Here is a 17,146-nt window from a genome sequence, read left to right as displayed (position 1 = left end):
CTTTCAGAGCTTTCAGGTGTGCCATTAAGCTACTAGTGTATACTCTCTCCAGTTTCTTTTTGGAGGCACTCAGAGCTATGATGTTTCCTCTTAGCACTTCTTTCATTGTGTCCCATAAGTTTGGGTATGTTGTGTATTAATTTTCATTAAATTCTAAAAAGTATGATTTCTTTCCTTATTTCTTCCTTGACCAAGGTATCATTGAGTAGAGCATTGTTCAACTTCCATGAGTATGTGGGCTTTCTGTTGTTTTTGTTGCTATTGAAGACCACCCTTACTCCATAGTGATCTGATAGGAAGCATGGGATTTGTTTGATCTTCTTATATATGTTGAGATATAATTTTGTATATAATTTTGTGACCAATTATATGGTCGATTTTGGAGAAGCTACCATGAGGTGTTGAGAAGGAGGTATATTCTTTTGCTTTAGGATGAAATGTTCTATATATATCTGTTAAATCTATTTGGTCCAAAACTTTAATTAGTTTCACTGTGTCTCTGTGCTTCCCTGATCGTTCCATTGAGGAGACTAGAATGTTGAAGTCACCCACAATTATTATGTGAGGTGCAATGCATGCTTTGAACGTTAGTAAAGTTGCTTTTATGAATGAGGGTGTTCTTGTATTTTCAGCATAGATGTTCAGAATTGAGCATTCTTCTTAGTAGATTTTTCCTTTGATGAGTATGAAGTGTCCTTTCATGTCTTTTTTGATGACTTTAGGTTGAAAGTCGATTTTATCTGATATTAGGATGGCTACTCCAGCTTGTTTCCTTGGACCATTTGCTTGGAAAATTATTTTCCAGCCTTTTACTCTGAGGTTGTGTTTGTCTTTGACACTGAGGTGTCTTTCCTGTATGCAGCAAAATGCTGCATCTTGTTAAATATCCAGTCTGTTAGTCTATGTCATTTTATTGGGGAATTGAGTCCATTGATGTTAAGAGATATTAAGGAATAGTGATTGCTGCTTCCTATCATTTTTGATGCTATTTTTGTGTGGGAAGTTACCTTCTTTGGGGTTTGTTGAAAGATTACTGTCTTGCTATTTCTAGGGTGTAATTGCCCTCCTTGTATTGGGATTTTCCATCTATTGTCCTTTATAGGACTGGATTTGTGGAAAGATATTATGTAAATAAGGCTTTATCATGGAATATCTTGGTTTCTTCATCTACGGTGATTGAGATTTTTGCTGGTATAGTAGTCTGGGTCAGCATTTGCATTCTCTTAGTGTCTGTATGAGATCTGCTCAGGATCTTCTAGCTTTCATGGTCTCTGGTGAGAAATTCTGGTGTAATTCTGATAGTCTTTCTTTATATGTTCCTTGACCTTTTTCTTTTACTGCTTTTAAAATTCTTTCTTTGTTTAGTACATTTGATGTTTTGATTATTATATGATGGGAGGTATTTCTGTTCTGATCCTGTGTGTTTGGAGTTCTGTAGGCTTCTTTTATGCTCATGTACATCTCTCTATTTTGGTTTAGGGAAGTTTTCTTCTATAATTTTGTTGAAGACATTTTATGGCCCTTTAAGTTGTAAATCTTCACTCTCTTTTATACCTATAATCCTTCTGTTTGGTCTTCTCATTGCATCCTGGATTTCCTGGATGTTTTGGGTTACAAGCTTTTTGCATTTTGCATTTTCTTTGACTGTTGACTCAATATTTTCTATGTTATCATCAGCACCCAAGATTCTTTCTTCTATCTCTTGTATTCTGTTGTTGATGTTTTCATTTATGACTCCTGATTTGTTTCCAAGGTTTTCTATCTCCAAATTTGTCTCCTTTGTAATTTCTTAGTTGTTTCTACTTCAGCTTTTAGATCCTGGTTGGTTTTGCTCAACCCTTTCCCTTTTTTTCTGTTTTCCTGTAATTCCTTAAGGGATTTTTGCATTGTATCTTTCAGGACTTCTGCCTGTTGATCCATGTTGTTCTGTATTTCTTTAAACAATTTTTTTGTTTCCTGTTTATGGGCTTTTATCTGTTGACCCATGTTCTCCTGTATTTCTTTAAGGGAGTTATTAATGTCCTTGAAATCCCATAACAGCATCATGAAGTGTGATTTTAAGTCCAGGTCTTACTTTTCTGGTGTGTTAAGGTATCCAGGACTTGCTGTTGTTGGAGAATTTGGTTCAGTTGTAGTCATGTTGTCTTGGTTTCTGTTGGTGATGTTCTTGCTGTTTGCTTTTTTGCCATCTGGTTATCACTGGTGTTAGCTGTTGTTGCAGTCTATGACTGTGTCTTCTCTGTGCTTCTTCTGGGAGACCCGTTCTCTCTGTGTACACCAGTATGTAAGTTCTTCTGCAAAACCCACTCTCTTATAGGTGTATTTGTGTATGTAGTTTTGTGGCCCCAACTACTCTGCGTACAGCCTGTGATGGTTGTCTCCTCAGTGCTACTGGGTGTATATCTGGCTTCCTGTGCCTCTTGGACATGGCACACTGTGGTAGGGGATGCTCCCTATTCAGAGGCAGAAACCGGATGGCTCCTTCTAGGGGCCTCTGGAAGGATCCTCTGAACTGAGTTTTTATCACTATTGCTCTGTAATACAGCTTGAGGTCAGGGATGGTGATTCTACCAGACGTTCTTTTATTGCTGAGAATATTGTTTGTTATACTGTTCTTTTTTTTTTTTTTTTGGTTATTCCAGATAAATTTGGAAATAGGTCTTTGTAACTGGATGAAGAATTCTGTTGGAATTTTGATGGGGATTGCTTTGAATCTGTAGATTGCTTTAGTCAAGATGGCTATTTTTACTATATTAACCCTGCCTATCCATGAGCATTGGAGATCTTTCCATCTTCTGAGATCTTCCTCAATTTCTTTCTTCAGATACTTGAAGTTCTTGTCATACAGATCTTCACCTGCTTGGTTAGAGTCACACCAAGGTATTTTAATATATTTGTGACTATTGTGAGTGTGCCATTTACCTAATTTCTTTCTCAGCCTCTTTATCCATTGAGTGTAGGAAGGCTACTGATTTGTTTGAGTTGATTGTATATCAAGCAACTTTGTTGAAGTTGTTTATCTGGTTTAGGAGTTCTCTGATGGAATTTTTGGGGTCACTTTAGTAAACTATCATATCATCTGAAAATAGTGATAATTTGACTTCATTCTTTCCAATTTGAATCTCTTTGACCTCCCTTTGTTGTTTAATTGCTCTAGCTAGGACTTCTAGTACTATATTGAACAGATAGGGAGAGAGGGGACAGCCTTGTTTAGTCCCTGATTTCAGTTGGATTGCTTCAAGTTTCTACCCATTTTTTTGATGTAAGCTACCTGTTTGCTGTATATTGCTTTTACTATGATTAGATATGGGCCTTGAATTCCTGATCTTTCCAAGACCTTTATAATGAAGAGATGCTGGATTCTGTCAAATGCTTTCTCAGCATCTAATGAAATGATCATGTAGGTTTTATTTTAGTTTGTTTATATAGCACATTACATTGATGAATTTATGTATATTGAACTATTCCTACTTCCCTGGAATGAAACCTACTTGATCATGGTGGATGATTGTTATGATGTGTACCTGGATTTTGTTGGTGAGAATTTTATTGAAAAATTTTGCATTGATATTCATAAGGGAAATTGGTGTAAAATTCTCTTTACTTGTTTGCTCTTTGAGTGGTTTAGGTATCAGAGTAATTAAAACAAATTGGGTAGTGTTTCATCTGTTTCTATTTAGTGGAATAGTTTGAAGACGATTGGTATTATGTCTTTGAAGGTCTGATACAATTCTGTATTGAATCCATCTGGTCCTGGGATATTTTTTTGATTGGGATACTATTAATGACTGCTTCTATTTCTTTAGGGGTTATGGTATTGTTAAGATTATTTATCTGAACTTGATTTAACTTTGGTACCTGGTATCTATCTAGAAAATTGTCCATTTCATCTAGATTTTCCACTGTTGTTGAGTATAGGCTTTTGAAGTAGGATCTGATGATTTTTTGCATTTCCTCAGTAACTGTTGTTATGTCTTCCTTTTCAGTTGTGATTTTGCTTATTTAAAAACTGCCTCTGTCCCCTCTGGTTTGTTTGGCTAAAGTTTTATCTATCTTGATAGTTTTTTTCAAAGAACCAGTTCCTTGTTTTATTGATTTTTCATATAGTTTTTTTGTTTCTTCTTGGTAGATTTCAGCCCTGAGTTTTATTATTTCATGCTATCTACTCCTCTTGGGTGTATTTGCTTCTTTTTGTTCTAGAGCCTTCACCTGTGCTCTTAAGCTGTTAGTGTATGCTCTTTCCAGTTTCATTTTGGAGGCACTCAGAGCTATGAGTTTTCCTCTTAGTACTGCTTTCCTTGTGTCCCATCAGTTTGGGTATGTTGTGCCTTCATTTTTACTAAATTCTAAAAATCTTTATTTCTTCCTTGACCCAGTTATTTTTGAGTAGAATGTTGTTCATTTTCCATGTATATGTGAGCTTTCTCTTGTTTTTTTTTTTTTATGCAATTTTACTTTATTGAAAATGATGAGTTAACTTACATATATTATACCCATTTGTATAAGACACAAGACTCCTGGATCAGAGATTATTTACATTTATATCTCATATGATAAAACAATGGTTCTCAACCTGTAAGTTACGACCCCCTTGGGGCTCAAATGACCCCTTCACTGGGTTGTATAAGTCCATTTAAAAACACATTTGCATTACAATTCATAACAGTAGCAAAATTACACTTATGAAGTGGCAACAAAAATAATTCTATGTTTGAGGTATATGGGTTGGGGAACTATATTAAAGGGTGTCAGTGTTAGGAAGTCTAGAACCATTGCATTAGAGTCTTGATATTTTGGCTCTGTTTTCTGAGCCTCGATATTCACAGTCCCTATGAAGGAAGACTTCATGTAAATGTAGTGCATTGTCCTATAGCAGAGGAACACAGGACCTGAATATTTCTTTTTTTTTTTATTCTTTTTTTTTTATTATTCGATATAATTTATTTACATTTCAAATGATTTCCCCTTTTCTAGCCCCCCACTCCCCGAAAGTCCCGCAAGCCCCCTTCTCTTCCCCTGTCCTCCCACCCACCCCTTCCCACTTCCCCGTTCTGGTTTTGCTGAATACTGTTTCACTGAGTCTTTCCAGAACCAGGGGCCACTCCTCCTTTCTTCTTGTACCTCATTTGATGTGTGGATTATGTTTTGGGTATTCCAGTTTTCTAGGTTAATATCCACTTATTAGTGAGTGCATACCATGATTCACCTTTTGAGTCTGGGTTACCTCACTTAGTATGATATTCTCTAGCTCCATCCATTTGCCTAAGAATTTCATGAATTCATTGTTTCTAATGGCTGAATAGTACTCCATTGTGTAGATATACCACATTTTTTGCATCCACTCTTCTGTTGAGGGATACCTGGGTTCTTTCCAGCATCTGGCAATTACAAATAGGGCTGCTATGAACATAGTAGAACATGTATCCTTATTACATGGTGGGGAGTCTTCTGGGTATATGCCCAGGAGTGGTATAGCAGGATCTTCTGGAAGTAAGGTGCCCAGTTTTCGGAGGAACCGCCAGACTGATTTCCAGAGTGGTTGTACCAATTTGCAACCCCACCAGCAGTGGAGGAGTGTTCCTCTTTCTCCACACCCTCTCCAACACCTGCTGTCTCCTGAATTTTTAATCTTAGCCATTCTGACTGGTGTAAGATGAAATCTTAGGGTTGTTTTGATTTGCATTTCCCTAATGACTAATGAAGTTGAGCATTTTTTAAGATGCTTCTCTGCCATCCGAAGTTCTTCAGGTGAGAATTCTTTGTTTAACTCTATACCCCATTTTTTAATAGGGTTGTTTGGTTTTCTGGAGTCTAACTTCTTGAGTTCTTTATATATATTGGATATTAGCCCTCTATCTGATGTAGGATTGGTGAAGATCTTTTCCCAATTTGTTGGTTGCCGATTTGTCCTCTTGATGGTGTCCTTTGCCTTACAGAAACTTTGTAATTTTATGAGGTCCCATTTGTCAATTCTTGCTCTTAGAGCATACGCTATTGGTGTTCTGTTCAGAAACTTTCTCCCTGTACCGATGTCCTCAAGGGTCTTCCCCAGTTTTTTTTCTATTAGCTTCAGAGTGTCTGGCTTTATGTGGAGGTCCTTGATCCATTTGGATTTGAGCTTAGTACAAGGAGACAAGGATGGATCAATTCGCATTCTTCTGCATGCTGACCTCCAGTTGAACCAGCACCATTTGTTGAAAAGGCTATCTTTTTTCCATTGGATGTTTTCAGCCTCTTTGTCGAGGATCAAGTGGCCATAGGTGTGTGGGTTCATTTCTGGATCTTCAATCCTGTTCCATTGATCCTCCTGCCTGTCACTGTACCAATACCATGCAGTTTTTAACACTATTGCTCTGTAGTATTGCTTGAGGTCAGGGATACTGATTCCCCCAGATTTCCTTTTGTTGCTGAGAATAGTTTTAGCTATCCTGGGTTTTTTGTTGTTCCAGATGAATTTGATAATTGCTCTTTCTAACTCTGTGAAGAATTGAGTTGGGATTTTGATGGGTATTGCATTGAATCTGTATAGTGCTTTAGGCAAAATGGCCATTTTAACTATATTGATTCTGCCGATCCATGAGCATGGGAGGTTTTCCCATTTTTTGAGGACTTCTTCCATTTCCTTCTTCAGAGTCTTGAAGTTCTTGTCATACAGATCTTTCACATGTTTGGCAAGAGTCACCCCAAGATACTTTATACTGTTTGTGGCTATTGTGAAGGGGGTCATTTCCCTAATTTCTTTCTCAGCCTGCTTATCCTTTGAGTATAGGAAGGCCACTGATTTGCTTGAGTTGACTTTATAACCTGCCACTTTGCTGAAGTTGTTTATCAGCTGTAGGAGCTCTCTAGTGGAGTTCTTTGGGTCACTTAGGTAGACGATCATGTCGTCTGCAAATAATGATAGTTTGACTTCTTCCTTTCCAATTTGTATCCCTTTGACCTCCTTATGTTGTCGAATTGCCCGAGCTAGTACCTCAAGTACAATATTGAAAAGATAAGGAGAAAGGGGGCAGCCTTGTCTGGTCCCTGATTTCAGTGGGATTGCTTCAAGTTTCTCTCCATTTAGTTTGATGCTGGCTACCGGTTTGCTGTATATTGCTTTTACTATGTTTAGGTATGGGCCTTGAATTCCTGTTCTCTCCAAGACTTTAAGCATGAAGGGATGCTGAATTTTGTCAAATGCTTTTTCAGCATCCAATGAAATGACCATGTGGTTTTGTTCTTTGAGTTTGTTTATGTAGTGGATTGTATTGATGGATTTCCGTATATTGAACCAACCCTGCATTCCCGGGATAAAGCCTACTTGATCATGGTGGATGATCGTTTTGATGTGTTCTTGGATTCGGTTGGCAAGAATTTTATTGAGTATTTTTGCATCGATGTTCATAAGGGAAATTGGTCTGAAGTTCTCTTTCTTTGTTGGATCTTTGTGTGGCTTTGGTATCAGCGTAATTGTGGCTTCGTAGAAGGAATTGGGTAGTGTTCCTTCTGTTTCTATTTTGTGCAATAGTTTGAAGAGTATTGGTGTTAACTCTTCTTTGAAGGTCTGGTAGACTTCTGCACTGAAGCCATCTGGTCCTGTGCTTTTTTTGGTTGGAAGACTTTCTATGACTCCTATTTCTTTAGGCATTATGGGACTGTTTAGATGGTCTAGTTGCTCCTGATTTAATTTTGGTATTTGGTATCTGTCAAGGAAATTGTCCATTTCCTCCAGATTTTCCAGTTGTGTTGAGTATAGGTTCTTGTAGTAGGATCTGATGATTTTTTGGATTTCCTCAGTTTCTGTTGTTATATCTCCCTTTTCATTTCTAAGTTTGTTAATTTGGATACTTTCTCTGTGCCCTTTGGTCATTCTGGCTAAGGGTTTATCTATCTTGTTGATTTTCTCAAAGAACCAGCTCCTGGTATTGTTGATTTTTTGTATGGTTCTCTTTGTTTCTACTTGATTGATTTCGGCCCTGAGTTTGATGATTTCCTGCCTTTTACTCCTCCTGGGCGAAATAGCTTCTTTTTGTTCCAGGGCTTTCAGGTGTGTCATTAAGCTGGTAATGTATGCTCTCTCCATTTTCTTTTTGGAGGCACTCAGGGCTATGAGTTTTCCTCTTAGCACTGCTTTCATTGTGTCCCATAGATTTGGGTATGTTGTGTTTTCATTTTCATTGTGTTCTAAAAAGTCTTTAATTTCTTTCTTTATTTCTTCCTTGACCAAGGTATCATTGAGTAGAGTATTTTTCAGTTTCCACGTGTATGTGGGCTTTCTGTTGTTTCTGTTGCTATTGAAGACCACTTTTACTCCATAGTGATCAGATAGGAGGCATGGGATTAGTTCGATATTCTTATATTTGTTGAGGTCTGTCTTGTGACCAATTATATGGTCGATTTTGGAGAAGGTACCATGAGGTGCTGAGAAAAAGGTATATTCTTTTGTTTTAGGATAGAATGTTCTATATATATCTGTTAAATCTAATTGGTCCAAAGCTTCAATTAGTTTCATTGTGTCCCTGTTTAGTTTCTGTTTTCCTGATCGGTCCATTGAGGAAAGTGCAGTGTTGAAGTCACCCACAATTATTGTGTTAGGTGCAATGTGTGCTTTTAGTTTTAATAAAGTTTCTTTTACGAAAGAGGGTGCCCTTGCATTTGGGGCATAGATGTTCAGGATTGACAGTTCTTCTTTTTGTATTTTTCCTTTGACCAGCAAGAAGTGTCCCTCAGGGTCTCTTTTGATGACTTTGGGTTGAAAGTCAATTTTATCTGATATTAAAATGGCTACTCCAGCTTGTTTCCTGAGACCATTTGCTTGTAAAATTGTCTTCCAGCCTTTTACTCTAAGGTAGTGTTTGTCTTTGACCCTGAGGTGTGTTTCCTGTAAGCAGCAAAATGTAGGGTCCTGTTTACGTATCCATTCAGTTAGTCTGTGTCTTTTTATTGGGGCATTAAGTCCATTGATGTTAAGAGATATTAAGGAATAGTGATTGTTACTTCCTATCATTTTTGACGTTATTTTTTAAATTTGAATGCTTAACTTCTTTTGGGTTTGATGAAAGGTTACTATCTTGCTTTTTCCAGGGTGAAGTTTCCCTCCTTGTATTGGTGTTGTCCTCCTATTATCCTTTTTAGGGCCGGGTTTGTGGATAGATATTGGGTAAACTTGGTTTTGTCATGAAATATCTTAGTTTCTCCATCTATGGTGATTGAGAGTTTTGCTGGATATAGTAGTTTTGGTTGGCATTTGTGTTCTCTTAGAGTCTGCATGAGATCTGCCCAGGACCTTCTAGCCTTCATAGTCTCAGGTGAAAAGTCTGCTGTGATTCTGATAGGTCTTCCTTTATATGTTACTTGGCCTTTTTCTCTTACTGCCTTTAGTATTCTTTCTTTGTTTAGAACATTTGGTGTTTTGATTATTATGTGACGGGAAGTATTTCTGTTCTGGTCCAGTCTGTTTGGAGTTCTGTAGGCTTCTTGTATATTCATGGGCATCTCTCTCTTTAGGTTAGGGAAGTTTTCTTCCATAATTTTATTGAAGATATTTGCTGGCCCTTTAAGTTGTAAATCTTCACTCTCATCTATGCCTATAATCCTTAGGTTTGGTCTTCTCATTGTGTCCTGGATTTCCTGGATATTTTGGGTTACAAGCTTTTTGCATTTTGCATTTTCTTTAACTGTTGAGTCCATGGTTTCTATGGAATCTTCAGCATCTGAGATTCTTTCTTCTATCTCTTGTATTCTGTTGTTGATATTTGTATCTCTGTCCCCTGATTTCTTCCCAAGGCTTTCTATCTCCAAAGTTGTCTCCCTTTGAGTTTTCTTAGTTGTTTCTACTTCTGATTTTAGATCCTGGATGGTTTTGCTTAGCTCCTTCACTTGCATGTTTGTGTTTTCCTGTAATTCTTTAAGAGATTTTTGTGTTTCCTCTTTCATGAGCTCAGCCTGTTGACCAAAGTTCTCCTGTATTTCTTTAAGAGATTTTTGTGTTTCGTCTTTCATGACCTCAGCCTGTTGAGCAAAGTTCTCCTGTATTTCTTTAAGTGTTTTTTGCATTTCCTCCTTGTTGGCTTTTGTATTCTCCTGGATTTCTTTCAATGATTTTTGTGTTTCCCTTGCAAGGGCTTCTAACTTTTGATCCATTTTCTCCTGAATTTCTTTATGTATGACCTTCATGTGTTCCTGTACCAGCATCATGACCAGTGATTTTAAATCCAAATCTTGTTTTACTGGTGTGATGGGGTATCCAGGACATGTTGGTAGAGGAGAATTGGGTTCAGATGTTGCCATATTGCCTTGATTTCTGTTAGTGACGTTCCTGCGTTTGCCTTTTGCCATCTAGATCTCACTGGTGTTAGTTTATCTTGTCAGTGCTGGACTCACCAGTGCAAGCTGCCCCTTCCCAGTTGGCCTCTGGTGCACAGCTTACCTCCTGCACTGCTTGTAGACAGTGTGCTGCTGCCCATGCTGTTCCGATCCCAAAGCAGGCACCCGAAGGCTCCCGCTGGGGCCCGCTGGATTCACTGGAGCACACTGACTTCTCCCAGCTGGCCGCCTGGAAGCCCAGCTAGCCACTTGCAGGACTTGGAGATGTAATGCTGCCGCCCAGACTGATCTGGATCCGGAAGCGGAGAGAGTAGAGCTAAGGGCTTCTGCCTGAGGCCTTGCCCCAGATTGTGTCTGTGGAGCAGATGGATCCCGTGTGCACTCCCAGGGAGTGCTGAGGGTGTATGCTACTGTGACCTCCCCTGTGTTCCGCTCACTCCGCTGGGCAGCCGATCTGCCAACCGGGCTGTCGCACACAAGGTTAGCCTGGCCGCCCAGTCCCTGAGTCCAGGCAAAAGCCTGGGAGGCCAAGGTCCGAGCAAAGTTCACCTAGGGCTATGACTGTCAATTGGGTTTGCCAGGTGACTAGGATGGCGGGCGTGCGCGCCCGCGCTCCCTGAAAGCGCCGGGAGAGTCTGCTTTGCTAACAATCACCTGGGCGGGTTGACTCACGGATGGCCCACCAAGCCGCCCAGTTCTTGGGGTCAGTCCTGTGCCTTTTGGGGCCTGGACCCCCGCTTTGTTAGCCCTAGGCTATGCCTGTTACAGGTCTGCCCGCCTGAGCTCTCTGTCGTCCTGCAGGCAAAATGGCGGCGGCGCGCTTGCAGGCCTGGGCAAAAAACCTCCTGGCTGGGTTGGCACCCCGATGGCCCCCCGACCCGCCCAGGGCCTGGGTGCAGGCCAACTCCTGTCGGGCTCAGACCACCGCGGTGTTGGCCTCGGATTATGTTTGTGTACCTCAGTCTGTCCGATTCCTGGAGTACGGAACCAAGATGGATGCTCCTCTCCTGACTGGTGGGAGGCCGAGTTCTGAATTGGCCTCCGTGCAGGAAAGGCGCCGCACAACTGCAGCTGCTTGCTGCCCGGCTGGTCAGCGAAGGTCAGTGGTCGTGGGCGCAGGGCCTAACTGGTCCCTGTGACGCCTTGGTTCCACTGCTGATGGCCCTCAGCTGGAGCCTCTTGTTTTTGTTGTTATTGAAGACCAGCCTTACTCCATGGTGATCTGATAGAGTACAAGGAATTTTTTCATTCATATATCTGATGAGGTCTGTTTTGTGACTGAGTATATGGTCAATTTTGGAAAAGGTACCATGATGTTCTGAAAAGAAGGTACATTCTTTTATTTCAGGATAAAATGTTCTATAGATATCTGTTAAATGCATTTGGTTCATAACTTCTGTTCGTTTTACTGTTTCTGTTTAGTTTGTGTTTGCCTGATCTGCCCATTGATGAGAGTAGGGCATTGAAGTCTCCCACGATTATTGCATGAGGTGCAATGTGTGCTTTGAGCTTTTTCTTCACAAACAAGGGTGACCTTTTATTTGGAGCATGTATGTTCAGAATTGAAAGGTCATCCTGGTAGATTTTTCCTTTGATGAGTATGAAGTGTCCTTGCTTATCTTTTTTGTTTACTTTAGGTTGAAAGTTGATTTTATTTGGTATTAGAATGACTACATCAGCTTGTTTCTTGGGACAATTTACTTGGAAAAAATGTTTTCCAGTCTTTTGCTGTGTGGTAGTGTCCATCTTTGTGCCTGAGGTGAGTTTCCTGTATGCAGCAAAATGTTGGTCATGGTTACGTATCCAGTCTGTTAGTCTATGTCTTTTTATTGGAGAATTGATTCCATTGATATTAAGGAGAAGTGATTTTTCTTCCTGTTATTTTTGTTACTTGAAGTGGAGTTATGTTCGTGTGTGTCTCTTCTTTTTGGCTTGTTAAAAGATTAATTTCTTGCTTTTTATAGTGTAGTTTCCTTCTTTTTCTTGTGTTTTTTCCCATTCATTACCTTTTGAAGGGCTGCATTTGTTGAAATATATTGAATGAATTTGTTCATGTAATGGAATACCTCTGTTTCTTCATCTATGGTAATTGAGAGTTTTGCTGGGTATAGTCTGGGTTGGCATTTGTGATCCCTTGGGGTCTGTGTGACATCTGCCCTGGATCTTCTGGCTTTCATAGCATCTAGTGAGAAGTCTGGTGTAATTTTGTTAGACCTACATTGATATGTTACTTGATCTTTTTCCCTTACTGCTTTTAATACTCTTTCTTTGTTTAGTGAATTTGGTGTTTTAATTATTGTGTGATGGGAGAAATTTCTTTTCTGGTCCAATCTATTTGGAGTTCTGTAGTATTCTTTTATGTTCATGTGCATCTCTTTCTTTTTTCCTGCTTTATATGTTTTATCATATGCTTCCATGTGTCTGTACCTTTGCCCCAATAGTAGAACAGCCTAGTAGAGCTGGTCCTTTCCTTCTGCCATATGGGTTCTGGGGATCCAACTCAAGTCATCAGGCTTGGTGGCAAGTGCCTTTATCCACTGTTCCTCACTTTTTCTATTATTATAATTTTTTATTTTCTATATTCTATGTTTACATTCCAAATGATTTTCCCTTTCCCGGTTCCCCCCTCCCCATAAGTTCCCTAAGCCCTCTTTCCTCTGCCCATTCTCCCATCAACCCTCTCCTACTTCTCTGTCCTGGTACTCCCCTGCAATGCTGGAACAAGCTTTTTCAGGATCTGGGAGCTCTCCTTCCTCATTCTTGGGAGTCATTTAATATATGAATTGTGTCTTGGGTATTCAGAGTTTCTGAGCTAATATCAACTTATCAGTGACTGTATTCCATGTGTGTTCTTTTGTGATTGGGTTACCTCACTTAGGATGATATTTTCCAGATCCAACCATTTGCCTAAGAATTTCATGAATTCATTGTTTTTAATTGCTGAGTAGTATTCCATTGTGTAAATATACCACATTTTCTGTATCCATTCCTCCATTGAGGGACATATGGGTTCTTTCCAGCTTCTGGCTATTATTAATTGGGCTGCTATGAACATAGTGGAGCATGTGTCCTCATTGCATGACAGGGAATCCTCTGGGTATATGTCCAGGAGTGGTATTGCAGGGTCCTCCAGAAGTGTTATGCCCACTTTTCTGAGGAACAGCCAGACTGACTTCCAGAGTGGTTGTACCAACTTGCATTCCCAACCATCAGTGGAGTGTTCCTTTTTCTCCACGTCTTCACCAACACCCACTGTCTCCTGAGTTTTTAATCTTAGCCATTCTAACTGGTATAAGGTGAAATCTCAGGGTTGTTTTCATATGCATTTCCCTAATGACTAATGATGTTGAACATTTTTAAGGTGCTTCTCAGCCATTCGAAATTCCTCGTGTGGAAATTCTTTGTTTAGCTCTGTACCCCATTTTTAATAGGGTTATTTGGCTCTCTGGCATCTACCTTCTAGAGGTCTTTGTATATATTGAATATTAGTGCTCTGTCGGATGTAGGGTGGGTGAGGATCCTTTCCCAATTTGTTGGTTGCCATTTTGTCTGCCTTACAGTGTTCTTTGCCTTACAGAAACTTTGTAATTTTATGAGGTCCCATTTGCCAATTCTTGATCTTAGAGCATAAGCTACTGGTGTTCTATTCAGGAACTTTTCCCCTGTGCCCATGTCCTCAAGGGTCTTCTCCAGTTTCTTTTATATTAGTTTCAGTGTGACTGGTTTTATGTGGAAGTCCTTGATCCACTTGGAGTTGAGTTTAGTACAAGGAGATAAGAATGAATCATTTCGCATTCTTCTGCAAGTTGACCTCCAGTTGAGCCAGCATCATTTGTTGAAAAGGCTGTCTTTTTTCCACTGGATGGTTTCAGCTCCTTTGTCAAAGATCAAGTTACCATAGGTGTGGGGGTTTGTTTCTGGGACTTCAGTCCTATTCCATTGATCTACCTGCCTGTCACTGTACCAATATCATGCAGTTTTTTTTTTTTTAACACTATTGCTTTGTAGTACTGTTTGAGGTTCAGTGTACTGATTCCCTGGAAGTTCTTTTACTGTTAAGAATAGTTTTAGCTATCCTGGGTCTTTTGTTATTCCAGTTGAATTTGAGAATTGCTCTTTATAAGTCTATGAACAACTGAGTTGGAATTTTGATGGGGCTTGCATTGAATCTGTAGATTGCTTTTGGTAAGATGGCCATTTTTACTATATTAATCCTGCCAATTCATGAGCAGGGATGATTTTTCCATTTTCTGAGGTCTTCGTCGATTTCCTTCTTCAGAGACCTGAAGTTCTTCTCATACCGATCTTTCACTTGCTTGGTTAGAGTCACCCCAAGATACTTTATATTGTTTGTGGCTATTGTGAATGGTGTCATTTCTGTAATTTCTTTCTCAGAGTATAGGAAGGCTACCGATTTGCTTGAGTTGATTTTACAACCCGCCACTTTGCTGAAGTTGTTTATCAGCTGGAGGAGTTCTCTGGTGGAGTTTTTTGGGTCGTTTAAGTATACTTTCATATCATCTGCAATTAGTGATAGTTTGACTTCTTCCTTTCTGATTTATATCCCTTTGATCTCCTTATGTTGTCTAATTGCTCTAGCTAGAACTTCAAGTACTATATTAAAAAGATATGGAGAGAGGGGGCAGCCTTCTCTAGTCCCTATTTTAGTGGGATTGCTTCAAGTTTCTCTCCATTTAGTTTTTAGTTGCTTTTACTATATTTAGGTATGGGCCTTGAATTTCTGTTCTTTCCAAGACTTTTAGCATGAAAGGATGCTGAATTTTGTCAAATGCTTTTTCAGCATCTAATGAAATGACCATGTGTTTTTTTTTCCTTTGAGTTTGTTTATGAGGTGGATTGCATTGATGTATTTCCGTTTATTGAACCATCCTTTCATCCATGGGATAATGCCTACTTGATCATGGCGAATCATCATTTTGATGTGTTCTTGGATTTGGATTGGCAAGAATTTTATTGAGTATTTTTGGGTCAATATTCATAAGGGATATTGGCCTGTAGTGCTCCTTATTTGTTGGATCTTTGTGTGTTTTGGGGATCAGCATAATTGTAGCTTCATAGAATGAGTTAGGTAGTGTTCCTTCTGTTTGTATTTTGTGGAATAGTTTGAAGAGTATTGGTGTTAGGTCTTCTTTGAAGGTGTGACAGAATTCTGCACTAAAACCATCTGGTCCTGTGCTTTTTTGGTTGGAAGACTTTCTATGACCTATTTTATTTCTTTAGGGGTTATGGGGCTTTTTAGTTGATCTATTTGATCCTGATTTAATTTTGGTATTTGGTATCTGTCTAGGAAATTGTCCATTTCCTCCAGATTTTCCAGTTGTGTTGAGATTAGTGTTTTGTAGTAGGATCTGAAAGTGGCACATCAAAAATCTCTTAAAGAATTCCATGAAAATGAAAACAAACAAGCAAAACCATCCAGGATCTAAAAACCAACATAGAAACAACTAAGAAATCACAAAGGGAGACAAATTTGGAGATAAAGAAATCATGAGTCAAATACAAGAGAGAGAAGAAAGAATCTTGAGTGCTGAAGATAAAAGAGAAAGCATTGACTCAACAATCAAAGAAAATGCGAAATACAAAAAGCTTGTAACCCAAAACATCCAAGAAATCCAGGACACAATGAGAAGATCAAACCTAAGGGAATGAAGATTTACAACTTAAAGTGCCAGTAAATATCTTCAACAAAATTATAGAAGAAAACTTCTTTAATCTAAATAGAGAGGTGCCTGTGAATGTACAAGAAGCCTACAGAACTCCAAACACACTGGATCAGAATAGAAATACACTTGATCTTAGCCAAAAGGCTAAGAAGTGATCAGAATAGAAATACCTCCTGTCACATAATAATCAAAACATCAAATGTACTAAACAAACAAAAAATATTAAAAGCAGTAAGAGAAAAAAGCCAAGTAACACGTAAAGGAAGACTTATCAGAATTACACCAGACTTCTCACCAGAGACCCTGAAAGCTAGAAGATCCTGTGTAGATTTCATACAAAATCTAAGAAAACACAAATGCCAGCTCAGACTACTATACCCAGCAAAACTCTCAATCACCATAGATGGAGAAACCAAGATATTCCATGATCAAACCAAATTTACACAATATCTTTCCACAAATCCAGCCCTACAAAGGATAATAGATGGAAAATGCCAATATAAGGAGGGCAACTACACCCTAGAAAAAGCAAGACAGTAATCTTCTTACAAAAAACCCAAAAGAAGATAAACATTCAAACATAAAAATAGCATAAAAGTGCTATTTTTGACAGGAAGCAACAATCAGTATTCCTTCACATCTCTTAACATAAATGGACTCAATTCCCAAATAAAAAGATATAGACTAACAGACTGGATACAAAAACAGGACCCAGCATTTTGCTGCATACAGGAAACACACTTCATTGTCAAAGGAAAACCCTACCTCAGAGTAAAAGGCTGGAAAACAATTTTCCAAGAAAATGGCCCCAGGAAACAAGCTGTAGTAGCCATGCTAATATCAGAAAAAATTGAAATGGATGGAACTAGAAAGTGTCATCCTGAGCGAGTTAACCCAGTCACAAAAGAACGCACATGGTATGCACTCACTAATAAGCAGATGCTAGTCCAAAAGCTCAAAATAAACAAGTTACAATTCACCCAGCACAGGAAGCTCAGGAAGAATGAGGACTTAAGTAAGGATGCTATGGTTCCTTTGAGAAAGGGAACAAAGTACTCACAGGAGCAACAAGGGAGGCAATGTGTGGAGCAGATTCTGAAGGCTACCCAGTGAGTGCCTTACCCGGGGATTCATCCTATATTTTGGTGTCACCA

The 17,146-nt window shown here is 39.1% G+C and overlaps 1 pseudogene; it reads right to left on the bottom strand.

Moving 5' to 3' along the window:
- Positions 1–15,969: 15,969 nt before the first annotated feature.
- On the bottom strand, positions 15,970–16,148 carry LOC127676716 (uncharacterized; annotated as a pseudogene).
- Positions 16,149–17,146: the final 998 nt, after the last annotated feature.

The sequence above is a fragment of the Apodemus sylvaticus genome, chromosome 1, assembly GCF_947179515.1.
Source record: "Apodemus sylvaticus chromosome 1, mApoSyl1.1, whole genome shotgun sequence".
Classification (NCBI taxonomy): domain Eukaryota; kingdom Metazoa; phylum Chordata; class Mammalia; order Rodentia; family Muridae; genus Apodemus; species Apodemus sylvaticus.
Note: the sequence above shows the minus strand (reverse complement) of the source record. Positions and strands in the feature narration are given on the sequence as shown.